Genomic DNA, 16,109 nt, shown 5'->3' with positions numbered 1-16,109 from the left:
CTAAGGTCTTAGACTCGTACTCTGGCCTACTGGTTAAGGTCTTAACTCTTACTCTGGCCTAATAGCTAAGGTCTTAGATTCGTACTATGGCCTAATGGTTAATGTCTTAACTCTTACTCTGGCCTAATAGATAAGGTCTTAACTCTTACTCTGGCCTAATAGCTAAGGTCTTAGACTCGTACTCTGGCCTAATGGTTAAGGTCTTAATTCTTACTCTGGCCTAATAGCTAAGGTCTTAGACTCGTGCTCTGGCCTAATGGTTACGGTCTTAACTCTTACTCTGGCCTACTGGTTAAGGTCTTAACTCTTACTCTGGCCTAATAACTAAGGTCTTAGACTCGTATTCTGGCCTAATGGTTAAGGTCTGAACTCTTACTCTGGCCTAATAGCTAAGGTCTATGACTCGTAATCTGGCCTACTGGTTAAGGTCCTAACTCTTACTCTGGCCTAATAGCTAAGGTCTTAACTCTTACTCTGGCCTAATAGCTAAGGTCTTAGACTCGTACTATGGCCTAATGGTTAAGGTCTTAACTCTTACTCTGGCCTAATAGCTAAGGTCTTAACTCTTACTCTGGCATAATAGCTAAGGTCTTAGACTCGTACTCTGGCCTAATAGCTAAGGTCTTAACTCTTACTCTGGCCTACTGGTTAAGGTCTTATCTCTTACTCTGGCCTAATAGCTAAAGTCTTAGACTCGTAATCTGGCCTAATAGCTAAGGTCTTAGACTCGTACTCTGGCCCAATAGCTAAGGTCTTAGACTTGTACTCTGGCCTACTGGTTAAGGTCTTAACTCTTATTCTGGCCTAATAGCTAAGGTCTTAGACTCTTACTCTGGCCTAATAGCTAAGGTCTTAGACTCGTACTCTGGCCTACTGGTTAAGGTCTTAACTCTTACTCTGCCCTAATAGCTAAGGTCTTAACTCTTACTCTGGCCTAATAGCTAAGGTCTTAGACTCATACTATGGCCTACAGTTTAAGGTCTTAACTCTTACTCTGGCCTAATAGCTAAGGTCTTAGACTCGTACTCTGGCCTACTGGTTAAGGTCTTAACTCTTACTCTGGCCTAATAGCTAAGGTCTTAGATTCGTACTATGGCCTAATGGTTAATGTCTTAACTCTTACTCTGGCCTAATAGATAAGGTCTTAACTCTTACTCTGGCCTAATAGCTAAGGTCTTAGACTCGTACTCTGGCCTAATGGTTAAGGTCTTAACTCTTACTCTGGCCTAATAGCTAAGGTCTTAGACTCGTGCTCTGGCCTAATGGTTACGGTCTTAACTCTTACTCTGGCCTACTGGTTAAGGTCTTAACTCTTACTCTGGCCTAATAACTAAGGTCTTAGACTCGTATTCTGGCCTAATGGTTAAGGTCTGAACTCTTACTCTGGCCTAATAGCTAAGGTCTATGACTCGTAATCTGGCCTACTGGTTAAGGTCCTAACTCTTACTCTGGCCTAATAGCTAAGGTCTTAACTCTTACTCTGGCCTAATAGCTAAGGTCTTATTCTCGTACTATGGCCTAATGGTTAAGGTCTTAACTCTTACTCTGGCCTAATAGCTAAGGTCTTAACTCTTACTCTGGCATAATAGCTAAGGTCTTAGACTCGTACTCTGGCCTAATAGCTAAGGTCTTAACTCTTACTCTGGCCTACTGGTTAAGGTCTTAACTCTTACTCTGGCCTAATAGCTAAAGTCTTAGACTCGTAATCTGGCCTAATAGCTAAGGTCTTAGACTCATACTATGGCCTACAGTTTAAGGTCTTAACTCTTACTCTGGCCAAATAGCTAAGGTCTTAGATTCGTACTATGGCCTAATGGTTAATGTCTTAACTCTTACTCTGGCCTAATAGATAAGGTCTTAACTCTTACTCTGGCCTAATAGCTAAGGTCTTAGACTCATAATCTGGCCTACTGGTTAAGGTCTTAACTCTTACTCTGGCCTAATAGCTAAGGTCTTAGACTCGTACTCTGACCTAATGGTTAAGGTCTTAACTCTTACTCTGGCCTAATAGCTAGGGTCTTAGACTCGTACTCTGGCCTAATGGTTAAGGTCTTAACTCTTACTCTGGCCTAATAGCTAAGGTCTTAGACTCGTACTCTGGCCTACTGGTTAAGGTCTTAACTCTTACTCTGGCCTAATAGCTAAGGTCTTAGACTCGTACTCTGGCCTACTGGTTAAGGTCTTAACTCTTACTCTGGCCTAATAGCTAAGGTCTTAGACTCGTACTCTGGCCTAATGGTTAAGATCTTAACTCTTACTCTGGCCTAATAGCTAAGGTCTTAGACTCGTACTCTGGCCTAATGGTTAAGGTCTTAACTCTTACTCTGGCCTAATAGCTAAGGTCTTAGACTCGTACTCTGGCCTACTGGTTAAGGTCTTAACTCTTACTCTGGCCTAATAGCTAAGGTCTTAGACTCGTACTCTGGCCTACTGGTTAAGGTCTTAACTCATACTCTGGCGGACTAATAGCTAAGGTCTTAACTCTTACTCTGGCCTAATAGCTAAGGTCTTAGACTCGTACTATGGCCTAATTGTTAAGGTCTTAACTCGTACTCTGGCCTAATAGCTAAGGTCTTAACTCTTACTCTGGCATAATAGCTAAGGTCTTAGACTCGTACTCTGGCCTAATAGCTAAGGTCTTAACTCTTACTCTGGCCTACTGGTTAAGGTCTTAACTCTTACTCTGGCCTAATAGCTAAGGTCTTAGACTCGTAATCCAACCTAATAGCTAAGGTCTTAGACTCGTACTCTGGCCTAATAGCTAAGGTCTTAGACTTGTACTCTGGCCTACTGGTTAAGGTCTTAACACTTATTCTGGCCTAATAGCTAGGGTCTTAGACTTGTACTCTGGCCTAATAGCTAAGGTCTTAGACTCGTACTCTGGCCTACTGGTTAAGGTCTTAACTCTTACTCTGGCCTAATAGCTAAGGTCTTAGACTCGTTCTCTGGCCTAATGGATAAGGTCTTAAGTCTTACTCTGGCCTAATAGCTAAGGTCTTAGACTCGTACTATGGCCTACAGGTTATTGTCTTAACTCTTACTCTGGCCTAATAGCTAAGGTCTTAGACTCGTACTCTGGCCTACTGGTTAAGGTCTTAACTCTTACTCTGCCCTAATAGCTAAGGTCTTAACTCTTACTCTGGCCTAATAGCTAAGGTCTTAGACTCATACTATGGCCTACAGTTAAAGTCTTAACTCTTACTCTGGCCTAATAGCTAAGGTCTTAGACTCGTACTCTGGCCTACTGGTTAAGGTCTTAACTCTTACTCTGGCCTAATAGCTAAGGTCTTAGATTCGTACTATGGCCTAATGGTTAATGTCTTAACTCTTACTCTGGCCTAATAGATAAGGTCTTAACTCTTACTCTGGCCTAATAGCTAAGGTCTTAGACTCGTACTCTGGCCTAATGGTTAAGGTCTTAACTCTTACTCTGGCCTAATAGCTAAGGTCTTAGACTCGTGCTCTGGCCTAATGGTTACGGTCTTAACTCTTACTCTGGCCTACTGGTTAAGGTCTTAACTCTTACTCTGGCCTAATAACTAAGGTCTTAGACTCGTATTCTGGCCTAATGGTTAAGGTCAGAACTCTTACTCTGGCCTAATAGCTAAGGTCTATGACTCGTAATCTGGCCTACTGGTTAAGATCCTAACTCTTACTCTGGCCTAATAGCTAAGGTCTTAACTCTTACTCTGGCCTAATAGCTAAGGTTTTAGACTCGTACTATGGCCTAATGGTTAAGGTCTTAACTCTTACTCTGGCCTAATAGCTAAGGTCTTAACTCTTACTCTGGCATAATAGCTAAGGTCTTAGACTCGTACTCTGGCCTACTGGTTAAGGTCTTAACTCTTACTCTGGCCTAATAGCTAAAGTCTTAGACTCGTAATCTGGCCTAATAGCTAAGGTCTTAGACTCATACTCTGGCCTAATAGCTAAGGTCTTAGACTTGTACTCTGGCCTACTGGTTAAGGTCTTAACTCTTATTCTGGCCTAATAGCTAAGGTCTTAGACTCGTACTCTGGCCTAATAGCTAAGGTCTTAGACTCATACTCTGGCCTACTGGTTAAGGTCTTAACTCTTACTCTGGCCTAATAGCTAAGGTCTTAGACTCGTACTCTGGCCTAATGGTTAAGGTCTTAACTCTTACTCTGGCCTAATAGCTAAGGTCTTAGACTCGTACTCTGGCCTACTGGTTAAGGTCTTAACTCTTACTCTGGCCTAATAGCTAAGGTCTTAGACTCGTACTCTGGCCTACTGGTTAAGGTCTTAACTCTTACTCTGGCCTAATAGCTAAGGTCTTAGACTCGTACTCTGGCCTAATGGTTAAGATCTTAACTCTTACTCTGGCCTAATAGCTAAGGTCTTAGACTCGTACTATGGCCTAATGGTTAAGGTCTTAACTCTTACTCTGGCCTAATAGCTAAGGTCTTAGACTCGTACTCTGGCCTACTGGTTAAGGTCTTAACTCTTACTCTGGCCTAATAGCTAAGGTCTTAGACTTGTACTCTGGCCTACTGGTTAAGGTCTTAACTCTTACTCTGGCCTAATAGCTAAGGTCTTAGACTCGTACTCTGGCCTACTGGTTAAGGTCTTAACTCATACTCTGGCGGACTAATAGCTAAGGTCTTAACTCTCACTCTGGCCTAATAGCTAAGGTCTTAGACTCGTACTATGGCCTACAGTTTAAGGTCTTAACTCTTACTCTGGCCTAATAGCTAAGGTCTTAGACTCGTACTCTGGCCTACTGGTTAAGGTCTTAACTCTTACTCTGGCCTAATAGCTAAGGTCTTAGATTCGTACAATGCCCTAATGGTTAAGGTCTTAACTCTTACTCTGACCTAATAGATAAGTTCTTAACTCTTACTCTGGCCTAATAGCTAGGGTCTTAGACTCGTACTATGGCCTAATGGTTAAGGTCTTAACTCTTACTCTGGCCTAATAGCTAAGGTCTTAGACCCGTGCTCTGGCCTAATGGTTAAGGTCTTAACTCTTACTCTGGCCTACTGGTTAAGGTCTTAACTCTTACTCTGGCCTAATAGCTAAGGTCTTAGACTCGTACTCTGGCCTAATGGTTAAGGTCTTAACTCTTACTCTGGCCTAATAGCTAAGGTCTTAACTCTTACTCTGGCCTAATAGCTAAGGTCTTAGACTCGTACTATGGCCTACAGGTTAAGGTCTGAACTCTTACTCTGGCCTAATAGCTAAGGTCTATGACTCGTAATCTGGCCTACTGGTTAAGGTCCTAACTCTTACTCTGGCCTAATAGATAAGGTCTTAACTCTTACTCTGGCCTAATAGCTAAGGTCTTAGACTCGTACTATGGCCTAATGGTTAAGGTCTTAACTCGTACTCTGGCCTAATAGCTAAGGTCTTAACTCTTACTCTGGCATAATAGCTAAGGTCTTAGACTCGTACTCTGGCCTAATAGCTAAGGTCTTAACTTTTACTCTGGCCTACTGGTTAAGGTCTTAACTCTTACTCTGGCCTAATAGCTAAGGTCTTAGACTCGTAATCCAACCTAATAGCTAAGGTCTTAGACTCGTACTCTGGCCTAATAGCTAAGGTCTTAGACTTGTACTCTGGCCTACTGGTTAAGGTCTTAACACTTATTCTGGCCTAATAGCTAGGGTCTTAGACTCGTACTCTGGCCTAATAGCTAAGGTCTTAGACTCGTACTCTGGCCTACTGGTTAAGGTCTTAACTCTTACTCTGGCCTAATAGCTAAGGTCTTAGACTCGTACTCTGGCCTAATGGATAAGGTCTTAACTCTTACTCTGGCCTAATAGCTAATGTCTTAGACTCGTACTCTGGCCTAATGGTTAAGGTCTTAACTCTTACTCTGGCCTAATAGCTAAGGTCTTAGACTCGTACTCTGGCCTACTGGTTAAGGTCTTAACTCTTACTCTGGCCTAATAGCTAAGGTCTTAGACTCGTACTCTGGCCTACTGGTTAAGGTCTTAACTCTTACTCTGGCCTAATAGCTAAGGTCTTAGACTCGTACTCTGGCCTAATGTTTAATGTCTTAACTCTTACTCTGGCCTAATGGTTAAGGTATTAGACTCGTACTCTGGCCTAATGGTTAAGGTCTTAACTCTTACTCTGGCCTAATAGCTAAGGTCTTAGACTCGTACTCTGGCCTACTGGTTAAGGTCTTAACTCTTACTCTGGCCTAATAGCTAAGGTCTTAGACTCGTACTCTGGCCTACTGGTTAAGGTCTTAACTCTTACTCTGGCCTAATAGCTAAGGTCTTAGACTCGTACTCTGGCCTAATGGTTAAGGTCTTAACTCTTACTCTGGCCTAATAGCTAAGGTCTTAGACTCGTACTCTGGCCTAATGGTTAAGGTCTTAACTCTTACTCTGGCCTAATAGCTAAGGTCTTAGACTCGTACTCTGGCCTACTGGTTAAGGTCTTAACTCTTACTCTGGCCTAATAGCTAAGGTCTTAGACTCGTACTCTGGCCAAATGTTTAAGGTCTTAACTCTTACTCTGGCCTAATAGCTAAGGTCTTAGACTCGTACTCTGGCCTACTGGTTAAGGTGTTAACTCTTATTCTGGCCTAATAGCTAAGGTCTTAGCTCTTACTCTGGCCTAATAGCTAAGGTCTTAGACTCGTACTATGGCCTAATGGTTAAGGTCTTAACTCTTACTCTGGCCTAATAGCTAAGGTCTTAACTTTTTCTCTGGCCTAATAGCTAAGGTCTTAGACTCGTACTCTGGCCTAATGGTTAAGGTCTTAACTCTTACTCTGGCCTAATAGCTAAGGCCTTAGACTCATACTATGGCCTACATGTTAAGGTCTTAACTCTTAGTCTGGCCTAATGGTTAAGGTCTTAACTCTTACTCTGGCCTAATAGCTAAGGTCTTAGACTAGTACTCTGGCCAAATAGCTAAGGTCTTAGACTCGTACTCTGGCCTAATAGCTAAGGTCTTAGACTCGTACTCTGGCCTACTGGTTAAGGTCGTAACTCTTACTCTGGCCTAATGGCTAAGGTCTTAGACTCTTACTCTGGCCTAATGGCTAAGGTCTTAGACTCGTACTCTGGCCTAATGGTTAAGGTCTTAACTCTTACTCTGGAATAATAGCTAAGGTCTTAGACTCGTACTCTGGCCTACTGGTTAAGGTCGTAACTCTTACTCTGGCCTAATGGCTAAGGTCTTAGACTCTTACTCTGGCCTAATGGCTAAGGTCTTAGACTCGTACTCTGGCCTAATGGTTAAGGTCTTAACTCTTACTCTGGAATAATAGCTACGGTCTTAGACTCGTACTCTGGCCTAATGGTTAAGGTCTTAACTCCTACTCTGGCCTAATAGCTAAGGTCTTAACTCTTACTCTGGCCTAATAGCTAAGGTCTTAGACTCGTACTATGGCCTACAGTTTAAGGTCTTAACTCTTACTCTGGCCTAATAGCTAAGGTCTTAGGTTCGTACTCTGGCCTACTGGTTAAGGTCTTAACTCTTACTCTGGCCTAATAGCTAAGGTCTTAGACTCATACTATGGCCTAATGGTTAAGGTCTTAACTCTTACTCTGGCCTAATAGCTAAGGTCTTAACTCTTTCTCTGGCCTAATAGCTAAGGTCTTAGACTCGTACTCTTGCCTAATGGTTAAGTTCTTTACTCTTACTCTGGCCTAATAGCTAAGGTCTTAGACTCGTACTCTGGCCTACTGGTTAAGGTCTTAACTCTTACTCTGGCCTAATAGCTAAGGTCTTAGATTCGTACTATGGCCTAATGGTTAAGATCTTAACTCTTACTCTGGCCTAATAGCTAAGGTCTTAACTCTTACTCTGGCCTAATAGCTAAGGTCTTAGACTCGTACTCTGGCCTAATGGTTAAGGTCTTAACTCTTACTCTGGCCTAATAGCTAAGGTCTTAGACTCGTACTCTGGCCTAATGGTTAAGGTCTTAACTCTTGCTCTGGCCTAATAGCTAAGGTCTTAGACTCGTACTCTGGCCTAATGGTTAAGTTCTTCACTCTTACTCTGGCCTAATAGCTATGGTCTTAATTCTTACTCTGGCCTACTGGTTAAGGTCCTAACTCTTACTCTGGCCTAATAGCTAAGGTCTTAACTCTTACTCTGGCCTAATAGCTAAAGTCTTAGACTCGTACTATGGCCTAATGGTTAAGGTCTTAACTCTTACTCTGGCCTAATAGCTAAGGTCTTAACTCTTACTCTGGCATAATAGCTAAGGTCTTAGACTCGTACTCTGGCCTAATAGCTAAGGTCTTAACTCTTACTCTGGCCTACTGGTTAAGGTCTTAACTCTTACTCTGGCCTAATAGCTAAGGTCTTAGACTCGTAATCTGGCCTAATAGCTAAGGTCTTAGACTCGTACTCTGGCCTAATAGCTAAGGTCTTAGACTTGTACTCTGGCCTACTGGTTAAGGTCTTAACTCTTATTCTGGCCTAATAGCTAAGGTCTTAGACTCGTACTCTGGCCTAATAGCTAAGGTCTTAGACTCATACTCTGGCCTACTGGTTAAGGTCTTAACTCTTACTCTGGCCTAATAGCTAAGGTCTTAGACTCGTACTCTGGCCTAATGGTTAAGGTCTTAACTCCTACTCTGGCCTAATAGCTAAGGTCTTAGACTCGTACTCTGGCCTAATGGTTAAGGTCTTAACTCTTACTCTGGCCTAATAGCTAAGGTCTTAGACTCGTACTCTGGCCTACTGGTTAAGGTCTTAACTCTTACTCTGGCCTAATAGCTAAGGTCTTAACTCTTACTCTGGCCTAAAGGCTAAGGTCTTAGACTCGTACTATGGCCTACAGTTTAAGGTCTTAACTCTTACTCTGGCCTAATAGCTAAGGTCTTAGGTTCGTACTCTGGCCTACTGGTTAAGGTCTTAACTCTTACTCTGGCCTAATAGCTAAGGTCTTAGACTCGTACTCTGGCCTACTGGTTAAGGTCTTAACTCTTACTCTGGCCTAATAGCTAAGGTCTTAGACTCGTGCTCTGGCCTAATGGTTAAGGTCTTAACTCTTACTCTGGCCTACTGGTTAAGGTCTTAACTCTTACTCTGGCCTAATAGCTAAGGTCTTAGACTCGTACTCTGGCCTAATGGTTAAGGTCTTAACTCTTACTCTGGCCTAATAGCTAAGGTCTTAACTCTTACTCTGGCCTAATAGCTAAGGTCTTAGACTCGTACTATGGCCTACAGGTTAAGGTCTGAACTCTTACTCTGGCCTAATAGCTAAGGTCTATGACTCGTAATCTGGCCTACTGGTTAAGGTCCTAACTCTTACTCTGGCCTAATAGATAAGGTCTTAACTCTTACTCTGGCCTAATAGCTAAGGTCTTAGACTCGTACTATGGCCTAATGGTTAAGGTCTTAACTCTTACCCTGGCCTAATAGCTAAGGTCTTAACTCTTACTCTGGCATAATAGCTAAGGTCTTAGACTCGTACTCTGGCCTAATAGCTAAGGTCTTAACTCTTACTCTGGCCTACTGGTTAAGGTCTTAACTCTTACTCTGGCCTAATAGCTAAGGTCTTAGACTCGTAATCCAACCTAATAGCTAAGGTCTTAGACTCGTACTCTGGCCTAATAGCTAAGGTCTTAGACTTGTACTCTGGCCTACTGGTTAAGGTCTTAACACTTATTCTGGCCTAATAGCTAGGGTCTTAGACTCGTACTCTGGCCTAATAGCTAAGGTCTTAGACTCGTACTCTGGCCTACTGGTTAAGGTCTTAACTCTTACTCTGGCCTAATAGCTAAGGTCTTAGACTCATACTCTGGCCTAAGGGATAAGGTCTTAACTCTTACTCTGGCCTAATAGCTAAGGTCTTAGACTCGTACTCTGGCCTAATGGTTAAGGTCTTAACTCTTACTCTGGCCTAATAGCTAAGGTCTTAGACTCGTACTCTGGCCTACTGGTTAAAGTCTTAACTCTTACTCTGGCCTAATGTTTAAGGTCTTAGACTCGTACTCTGGCCTACTGGTTAAGGTCTTAACTCTTACTCTGGCCTAATAGCTAAGGTCTTAACTCTTACTCTGGCCTAATAGCTAAGGTCTTAGACTCGTACTATGGCCTACAGGTTAAGGTCTGAACTCTTACTCTGGCCTAATAGCTAAGGTCTATGACTCGTAATCTGGCCTACTGGTTAAGGTCCTAACTCTTACTCTGGCCTAATAGATAAGGTCTTAACTCTTACTCTGGCCTAATAGCTAAGGTCTTAGACTCGTACTCTGGCCTACTGGTTAAGGTCTTAACTCTTACTCTGGCCTAATAGCTAAGGTCTTAGACTCGTACTCTGGCCAAATGTTTAAGGTCTTAACTCTTACTCTGGCCTAATAGCTAAGGTCTTAGACTCGTACTCTGGCCTACTGGTTAAGGTGTTAACTCTTATTCTGGCCTAATAGCTAAGGTCTTAGCTTTTACTCTGGCCTAATAGCTAAGGTCTTAGACTCGTACTATGGCCTAATGGTTAAGGTCTTAACTCTTACTCTGGCCTAATAGCTAAGGTCTTAACTTTTTCTCTGGCCTAATAGCTAAGGTCTTAGACTCGTACTCTGGCCTAATGGTTAAGGTCTTAACTCTTACTCTGGCCTAATAGCTAAGGCCTTAGACTCATACTATGGCCTACATGTTAAGGTCTTAACTCTTAGTCTGGCCTAATGGTTAAGGTCTTAACTCTTACTCTGGCCTAATAGCTAAGGTCTTAGACTAGTACTCTGGCCAAATAGCTAAGGTCTTAGACTCGTACTCTGGCCTAATAGCTAAGGTCTTAGACTCGTACTCTGGCCTACTGGTAAAGGTCATAACTCTTACTCTGGCCTAATGGCTAAGGTCTTAGACTCTTACTCTGGCCTAATGGCTAAGGTCTTAGACTCGTACTCTGGCCTAATGGTTAAGGTCTTAACTCTTACTCTGGAATAATAGCTAAGGTCTTAGACTCGTACTATCGCCTACAGTTTAAGCTCTTAACTCTTACTCTGGCCTAATAATTAAGATTTTAACTATTACTCTGGCCTAATAGCTACGGTCTTAGACTCGTACTCTGGCCTAATGGTTAAGGTCTTAACTCCTACTCTGGCCTAATAGCTAAGGTCTTAACTCTTACTCTGGCCTAATAGCTAAGGTCTTAGACTCGTACTATGGCCTACAGTTTAAGGTCTTAACTCTTACTCTGGCCTAATAGCTAAGGTCTTAGGTTCGTACTCTGGCCTACTGGTTAAGGTCTTAACTCTTACTCTGGCCTAATAGCTAAGGTCTTAGACTCGTTCTATGGCCTAATGGTTAAGGTCTTAACTCTTACTCTGGCCTAATAGCTAAGGTCTTAACTCTTTCTCTGGCCTAATAGCTAAGGTCTTAGACTCGTACTCTTGCCTAATGGTTAAGTTCTTTACTCTTACTCTGGCCTAATAGCTAAGGTCTTAGACTCGTACTCTGGCCTACTGGTTAAGGTCTTAACTCTTACTCTGGCCTAATAGCTAAGGTCTTAGATTCGTACTATGGCCTAATGGTTAAGGTCTTAACTCTTACTCTGGCCTAATAGCTAAGGTCTTAACTCTTACTCTGGCCTAATAGCTAAGGTCTTAGACTCGTACTCTGGCCTAATGGTTAAGGTCTTAACTCTTACTCTGGCCTAATAGCTAAGGTCTTAGACTCGTACTCTGGCCTAATGGTTAAGGTCTTAACTCTTACTCTGACCTAATAGCTATGGTCTTAACTATTACTCTGGCCTAATAGCTAAGGTCTTAACTCTTACTCTGGCCTAATAGCTAAGGTCTTAGACTTGTACTCTGGCCTACTGGTTAAGGTCTTAACTCTTATTCTGGCCTAATAGCTAGGGTCTTAGACTCGTACTCTGGCCTAATAGCTAAGGTCTTAGACTCGTACTCTGGCCTACTGGTTAAGGTCTTAACTCTTACTCTGGCCTAATAGCTAAGGTCTTAGACTCGTACTCTGGCCTACTGGTTAAGGTCTTAACTCTTACTATGGCCTAAAAGCTAAGGTCTTAGACTCGTACTCTGGCCTACTGGTTAAGGTCTTAATTCTTACTCTGGCCTAATAGCTAAGGTCTTAGACTCGTGCTCTGGCCTAATGGTTAAGGTCTTAACTCTTACTCTGGCCTACTGGTTAAGGTCTTAACTCTTACTCTGGCCTAATAGCTAAGGTCTTAGACTCGTACTCTGGCCTAATGGTTAAGGTCTTAACTCTTACTCTGGCCTAATAGCTAAGGTCTTAAATCTTACTCTGGCCTAATAGCTAAGGTCTATGACTCGTAATCTGGCCTACTGGTTAAGGTCCTAACTCTTACTCTGGCCTAATAGATAAGGTCTTAACTCTTACTCTGGCCTAATAGCTAAGGTCTTAGACTCGTACTATGGCCTAATGGTTAAGGTCTTAACTCTTACCCTGGCCTAATAGCTAACGTCTTAACTCTTACTCTGGCATAATAGCTAAGGTCTTAGACTCGTACTCTGGCCTAATAGCTAAGGTCTTAACTCTTACTCTGGCCTACTGGTTAAGGTCTTAACTCTTACTCTGGCCTAATAGCTAAGGTCTTAGACTCGTAATCCAACCTAATAGCTAAGGTCTTAGACTCGTACTCTGGCCTAATAGCTAAGGTCTTAGACTTGTACTCTGGCCTACTGGTTAAGGTCTTAACTCTTATTGTGGCCTAATAGCTAGGGTCTTAGACTCGTACTCTGGCCTAATAGCTAAGGTCTTAGACTCGTACTCTGGCCTACTGGTTAAGGTCTTAACTCTTACTCTGGCCTAATAGCTATGGTCTTAGACTCGTACTCTGGCCTAATGGATAAGGTCTTAACTCTTACTCTGGCCTAATAGCTAAGGTCTTAGACTCGTACTCTGGCCTAATGGTTAAGGTCTTAACTCTTACTCTGGCCTAATAGCTAAGGTCTTAGACTCGTACTCTGGCCTACTGGTTAAGGTCTTAACTCTTACTATGGCCTAAAAGCTAAGGTCTTAGACTCGTACTCTGGCCTACTGGTTAAGGTCTTAACTCTTACTCTGGCCTAATAGCTAAGGTCTTAGACTCGTGCTCTGGCCTAATGGTTAAGGTCTTAACTCTTACTCTGGCCTACTGGTTAAGGTCTTAACTCTTACTCTGGCCTAATAGCTAAGGTCTTAGACTCGTACTCTGGCCTAATGGTTAAGGTCTTAACTCTTACTCTGGCCTAATAGCTAAGGTCTTAACTCTTACTCTGGCCTAATAGCTAAGGTCTTAGACTCGTACTATGGCCTACAGGTTAAGGTCTGAACTCTTACTCTGGCCTAATAGCTAAGGTCTATGACTCGTAATCTGGCCTACTGGTTAAGGTCCTAACTCTTACTCTGGCCTAATAGATAAGGTCTTAACTCTTACTCTGGCCTAATAGCTAAGGTCTTAGACTCGTACTATGGCCTAATGGTTAAGGTCTTAACTCTTACCCTGGCCTAATAGCTAAGGTCTTAACTCTTACTCTGGCATAATAGCTAAGGTCTTAGACTCGTACTCTGGCCTAATAGCTAAGGTCTTAACTCTTACTCTGGCCTACTGGTTAAGGTCTTAACTCTTACTCTGGCCTAATAGCTAAGGTCTTAACTCTTACTCTGGCCTAATAGCTAAGGTCTTAGACTCGTACTATGGCCTACAGGTTAAGGTCTGAACTCTTACTCTGGCCTAATAGCTAAGGTCTATGACTCGCAATCTGGCCTACTGGTTAAGGTCCTAACTCTTACTCTGGCCTAATAGATAAGGTCTTAACTCTTACTCTGGCCTAATAGCTAAGGTCTTAGACTCGTACTATGGCCTAATGGTTAAGGTCTTAACTCTTACTCTGGCCTAATAGCTAAGGTCTTAACTCTTACTCTGGCATAATAGCTAAGGTCTTAGACTCGTACTCTGGCCTAATAGCTAAGGTCTTAACTCTTACTCTGGCCTACTGGTTAAGGTCTTAACTCTTACTCTGGCCTAATAGCTAAGGTCTTAGACTCGTAATCCAACCTAATAGCTAAGGTCTTAGACTCGTACTAAGGCCTAATAGCTAAGGTCTTAGACTTGTACTCTGGCCTACTGGTTAAGGTCTTAACACCTATTCTGGCCTAATAGCTAGGGTCTTAGACTCGTACTCTGGCCTAATAGCTAAGGTCTTAGACTCGTACTCTGGCCTAATGGTTAAGGTCTTAACTCTTACTCTGGCCTAATAGCTATGGTCTTAACTATTACTCTGGCCTAATAGCTAAGGTCTTAACTCTTACTCTGGCCTAATAGCTAAGGTCTTAGACTTGTACTCTGGCCTACTGGTTAAGGTCTTAACTCTTATTCTGGCCTAATAGCTAGGGTCTTAGACTCGTACTCTGGCCTAATAGCTAAGGTCTTAGACTCGTACTCTGGCCTACTGGTTAAGGTCTTAACTCTTACTCTGGCCTAATAGCTAAGGTCTTAGACTCGTACTCTGGCCTAATGGTTAAGGTCTTAACTCTTACTCTGGCCTAATAGCTAAGGTCTTAGACTCGTACTCTGGCCTACTGGTTAAGGTCTTAACTCTTACTATGGCCTAAAAGCTAAGGTCTTAGACTCGTACTCTGGCCTACTGGTTAAGGTCTTAACTCTTACTCTGGCCTAATAGCTAAGGTCTTAGACTCGTGCTCTGGCCTAATGGTTAAGGTCTTAACTCTTACTCTGGCCTACTGGTTAAGGTCTTAACTCTTACTCTGGCCTAATAGCTAAGGTCTTAGACTCGTACTCTGGCCTAATGGTTAAGGTCTTAACTCTTACTCTGGCCTAATAGCTAAGGTCTTAACTCTTACTCTGGCCTAATAGCTAAGGTCTTAGACTCGTACTATGGCCTACAGGTTAAGGTCTGAACTCTTACTCTGGCCTAATAGCTAAGGTCTATGACTCGTAATCTGGCCTACTGGTTAAGGTCCTAACTCTTACTCTGGCCTAATAGATAAGGTCTTAACTCTTACTCTGGCCTAATAGCTAAGGTCTTAGACTCGTACTATGGCCTAATGGTTAAGGTCTTAACTCTTACCCTGGCCTAATAGCTAAGGTCTTAACTCTTACTCTGGCATAATAGCTAAGGTCTTAGACTCGTACTCTGGCCTAATAGCTAAGGTCTTAACTCTTACTCTGGCCTACTGGTTAAGGTCTTAACTCTTACTCTGGCCTAATAGCTAAGGTCTTAGACTCGTAATCCAACCTAATAGCTAAGGTCTTAGACTCGTACTCTGGCCTAATAGCTAAGGTCTTAGACTTGTACTCTGGCCTACTGGTTAAGGTCTTAACACTTATTCTGGCCTAATAGCTAGGGTCTTAGACTCGTACTCTGGCCTAAGGGATAAGGTCTTAATTCTTACTCTGGCCTAATAGCTAAGGTCTTAGACTCGTACTCTGGCCTAATGGTTAAGGTCTTAACTCTTACTCTGGCCTAATAGCTAAGGTCTTAGACTCGTACTCTGGCCTACTGGTTAAAGTCCTTACTCTTACTCTGGCCTAATGTTTAAGGTCTTAGACTCGTACTCTGGCCTACTGGTTAAGGTCTTAACTCTTACTCTGGCCTAATAGCTAAGGTCTTAACTCTTACTCTGGCCTAATAGCTAAGGTCTTAGACTCGTACTATGGCCTACAGGTTAAGGTCTGAACTCTTACTCTGGCCTAATAGCTAAGGTCTATGACTCGCAATCTGGCCTACTGGTTAAGGTCCTAACTCTTACTCTGGCCTAATAGATAAGGTCTTAACTCTTACTCTGGCCTAATAGCTAAGGTCTATGACTCGTAATCTGGCCTACTGGTTAAGGTCCTAACTCTTACTCTGGCCTAATAGATAAGGTCTTAACTCTTACTCTGGCCTAATAGCTAAGGTCTTAGACTCGTACTATGGCCTAATGGTTAAGGTCTTAACTCTTACCCTGGCCTAATAGCTAAGGTCTTAACTCTTACTCTGGCATAATAGCTAAGGTCTTAGACTCGTACTCTGGCCTAATAGCTAAGGTCTTAACTCTTACTCTGGCCTACTGGTTAAGGTCTTAACTCTTACTCTGGCCTAATAGCTAAGGTCTTAGACTCGTAATCCAACCTAATAGCTAAGGTCTTAGACTCGTACTCTGGCCTAATAGCTAAGGTCTTAGACTTGTACTCTGGCCTACTGGTTAAG

Source organism: Triturus cristatus, chromosome 12 (genome assembly GCF_964204655.1).
Source record: "Triturus cristatus chromosome 12, aTriCri1.1, whole genome shotgun sequence".
In the NCBI taxonomy this organism is placed as follows: Eukaryota; Metazoa; Chordata; class Amphibia; order Caudata; family Salamandridae; genus Triturus; species Triturus cristatus.
This window is presented reverse-complemented; position numbering follows the sequence as displayed.